This window comes from Lolium rigidum, chromosome 5 (assembly GCF_022539505.1).
Source record: "Lolium rigidum isolate FL_2022 chromosome 5, APGP_CSIRO_Lrig_0.1, whole genome shotgun sequence".
NCBI classification, from domain to species: domain Eukaryota; kingdom Viridiplantae; phylum Streptophyta; class Magnoliopsida; order Poales; family Poaceae; genus Lolium; species Lolium rigidum.
Window position 1 is genome coordinate 87089797 of NC_061512.1, and position 4524 is coordinate 87094320.

Genomic DNA, 4524 nt, shown 5'->3' on the forward strand with positions numbered 1-4524 from the left:
AGCAGTTTAGTTTAATTTTTTGTGTGGTTCAGTTGTTCCTGCGGTCGAAGTTCTTTTGCATATCTGAAGAATTTGTGAACATTTGTTGTTTTCACAGTTGTGATGTTGCAAACTTCTGAACATTTTAGCCATAAACTACTTTGTGTTGTAGTCACCCAATCTCAGCAATAAAATTGATAGGATTCATATCATTACCTTTGCGATTTGTCACAACAAAGGGTCCTACTGTGATTATATTAACATAGCCTATCCTCTCCTTGTGAGCATTAAACAGAATGGAAAACATACAAATTTTATTATTCTGAAGTAGTGACTTTACTATTGCCATAAATCGGCGTAGTAAGGAAGTTCGCTTCTATTTTGTGTGGACTTACGTTTATATATCTTCAATAGTTCAGTTTTCCTATTTCACGTATTGCCTTGGTTCTTTGACTATCTAGTTCTTCATAGCAACTTGGATTTTATTGGCACTTTTTAAAGCATAATGACTTAACAGTCTGAAATTGTTGAAAAAGTTCTTATATGCTTATTAATTATTGGCAGGTTTACCTTGATCAGGATGCCATCTCTATCTAGCGACTGTGGTGCAGTTCACATCTGACACTGGTGCAGTTCACTATTAGCCATGGGTCGGTTCAGTTTGTTGTTGTTTGCACAAGTAAGCTCCCTCCTTTGAACTCCTATGATGTGTGTGTCACTGGGAAACTCACTTTACTTTTTTAGGCGATTTTGCTTTGTCGGAAGTTCAGTAAGAGATTGTTTGATGTTTCAGTTTTTCTTAGATTGTGATCTGTTGTTATGCTTGCGCCTCCCCGTTGGCTAGCACCTCCCTGTGGTAACCACCGTGCTGAGTTGGGAAGTCCACTGTGAGCATCCTGGGAGTTAACCTAACACGGTTTAGATATTGGTGTTGTCGAGCGGAGAATGCAGTAGGATTTATTGTAGCAGCGCAAGGCCTTTCCAGCGGTAGGGGTTCTTACTGTAGGTGCTAAAACTAAATTAATTTTTGGGTTGCAAGGTTCACTTCTGCTTGAGAAATTTATATTTTTTCAGTACGTTCACTTTGTTGATATAGGAAGTTCTGCACAAAAAACATTGCAAGATGCAGATATAGAAACCAAACAATGTGCAAAATTTATTTTTCATCATCGGAAGTTCAATTCTTCTTATTTGTGGAGTTAACTTCTCCTAATTGGTGATGTATATGATAGTAGAAGTCTTAAGTATAGTGCAAGTATGAAGAATAATTAGAATTTTGATGGCAGTGCACTTGATTGTTCCCTGGCACTTCACTCAAGTCAACTCAGGAAGTCCACCCACCACCGCCCCGAGAGTCCACTGCTTCAACTAAGGCAGTTGAGAGTCTCCTGTGCCCAGGTCAACTTTCTACTCCCGGTGCTGATCAATATGAATTGTGGTTGCTACTTTGGTTTTCTTATGCGCATATAGTACTAAGTGAATTGAGTTTCTTCTGCACATAATAGTTGTATGGTGCACATAATAGCTCCGTGTTAGCCGGCGAACATTGCTGTCTCAGGTTCGTTTACTCTTGTGAGTAAGTTCATTTTCTGGGCAAGTTCATTTTATTACTGAAGTTCACTTTCTCTCTCCATTGAAGTAAGGCTTTATATTGTCATGAAGTTCAGTTTATCCACGTATAAGTTGAAGGTTTATTGACCACCGGTATTTGTATGAACTCTGATTAAAAATACTTCAAAATAGCAGTTTGCATGATTATTTGAAGCAATTCACTAATGGTGAGGTTCACTTCAAATCCAAAGCTTTAATGTGTAGTCAACTACTTCCATGTAATTTTTATTCTGTGCAATTATTGAGAAGAAGAGAGATGCGAGATTGATGGAACATTAATTGAAACAGGGGAACACATTTAGAAAAAATTGGTCCGCCGGTCTGTGAAGTTCACTATGTTTGGACGGAAAAGTTCATTTCTATGTTCATTTGTCGTTTTTGTCTAGTGGTCTGTAACTTTTTTCCATCATGTGCAATGTTGAATGTGAGAGATTAACCGGATGCAAAAAAAAAAATGATTATTAGGAAGATTGCTTTAGTGCGACATGAAGTTTGGTCTCCCAGGTGCGTGGCTGTGGACTCCTATGAGCGCCGCCGTGGTCCCCTAGGCAGACCACTACCAGTTAACTTCACTCACATCATGGAAGCAATAATGTGTCAGGAGTCCATGGCTTCGGCGAGTCTCTCATGCCCAGGTCAGCCTGCTCCTCACACTGTGGACTATGGTTGATAGGCTGGTTGCTACTATGCAAAATGCTATTGCTTCATGTGATTTTATTCTTGGTTTTACTTGCTTTTTTATCTACAGCATTGAGCGGTTCACATGTTAATTGTGAGCAGCTCAATTAGGCCAAAATAGGGAGTTCACTTCCTGTTAAAAAAAGATAGCAGAAAATGCCATGCGGTCACTTGTTAGTTTTAGGAAGTTCATTCATTCGGTTTAGACAGTGCACTTGCCATTTATTTCCATAACATTAAAATTTTAATGGAAGTTCTGGTCCATTGTTGGCAAAGTTCATCCCAAGTTAATTTCATCCCTAATAACTGAAGTACACTCAGCAAACTACGACAGTTCATTGTCAATATGTTTCAACTAGCGAAATGTAGACCGATCAACTCATCTTGGCCAATGAAACATTGAGAACAGTTGTCATATGTTTACTCATAAATCTGGGAAATTGTAGTTCCTCTAATATGTTAGAAATTAGTACCTGATGTGGTCAGGTCCAGTTTCTATTCTGGCAGCCATACAAGTTTACCTCGTCCACACATGAAGTTTACCAATTTTTAAATGGAAGTTCACTTTGTCCAATAGTTAAAGCCCACATCAAAAAGTTTATCATAAAAAACATTGTTGCGGCAGGGGACGCTGCCTCCCCTGATAAACATAGCTTCATTTTCTTTAACTGAATCCACACATGGTATTATTAGGATATAATTGAACTGAATACCTAGTGATAGCAAGTAGAAACATGTTGTGGTCTTTGTATTTATTTTATGTCTCTTCTAGTCCTGACCATAGCCTTCCCCTACTGATCCAAGTATAATCATTACACTGATACAAGAACACTTTACCTTTTGTTCCAGGAACAACACTTGGAGCTCCCTTAAGATGGCGTTTGGTGTACCTTTGAAGCCATGGTCCTAAGCTTCTCCAAACCACCCCGTTCCCTGCCTCACTGGTCTCACTCCTGTACTCGTCTGGTTGACCGTGCCTTCCACCGATGGGAGTTCACAAAGCCGCGTGTAGGAGTTCATTGGCACCAGCACTTTCGGGCTCATACGCGCACCTCGCCAATGACATGGCTGCCATCCCAAGCTCTCGGCCTTACACAACGGGGGCGGCTCACAGACAACAACGAGTCCAGGCTCATTACACAGCAGCAGCCCCCCAGCAGCATACCAATGATGAGGCAGCACACTGCATATTTTTACAAGTAGCGGACAATCCTATATGCGCACAACTAGTACCTGATGTGGTTAGCTTCAGTTTTTTTATATTTTGGCTCTTGCCTAGAAAGTTCTGTAACACACCCTAATTGATTCTCTCTGTAATTGAATATTTGCATCAATCGGTTCATCGGCTTCAAATAGAAAAAGAAGTTCACCTCGTCCCCATATGAAGTTAGCTTATTTTTATTTTGGAAGTTTGTTTTGTATACTGATATTTTGTATTTTGTGATGCTGCTAGCTATTTGTTTCAACGAATTATTCTGTGAAGTTCCTCTTTATTTGTTAGGAACTTTGGTTTGCATGTATGTGAAGATCCCTTATTATTAAGATTTTTGTAGAATTTGTTTCTGGAAGCTCACTTTATATATGTGTGAAAGTTCAGTATGTACGTATGTCAGTTTACGCTTTGTACTACGCATCCTGGTACCATGTGCTTCATATGAAAATATCTAATGTAAAGCACATGTATCCTTTTCCTATAAATGTTAAAAAACAAATGAAGTTCACTGTTTAGGCTTCCGCTGTTTGATATACAAAACATCGAAGTCCACCAAGAGAAAATAGAACAAAAACAGAGAAGTTAGATAATTCCATACATTAGTATATTTTGAACTGGACTTTTTTGGAAATATTCTATATGAAAATTTGCACTTTTTTCATAACTTTCTAGCGATGTATCATTTGTATCATAGTTTGAAAACTATCACACAAACTGAAAGCAAAATCGATAATTTACATACTCCGTCAACGAGTTCACTAGCATGTCCTGAGAAGTTCACTCTCATATTCAGGGTAGTTCAACTAGTCTGCATTTTCTAGGCGGAAATCATATGCATGAAAATCGTGTGTACAGCCTCCGGTTTCCCAAATTGACCGCCACCCCATGCAATTGGAAATGATATGACTCTACTCATACTCCACGGTGCTGACATGCCACACCTAACCAATCTAAGTGAGACAATTTTAAAATGTTTCGAGTCGGCGTTGCATCCGATTGTGGGTATTTTTGATATTAATTTTAAACAGTTTGGAATTTGGAAA

The 4524-nt window shown here is 38.9% G+C and overlaps 1 long non-coding RNA gene across 1 annotated transcript; it reads left to right on the top strand.

The window, feature by feature from the left end:
- Window positions 1-566: 566 nt before the first annotated feature.
- LOC124654745 lies at window positions 567-3729 on the top strand. Its single transcript, XR_006988449.1, has 3 exons — window positions 567-658; window positions 1266-2225; window positions 3118-3729. It is a non-coding gene; the product is annotated as an uncharacterized LOC124654745 (long non-coding RNA).
- The last annotated feature ends 795 nt before the right edge of the window (window positions 3730-4524 follow it).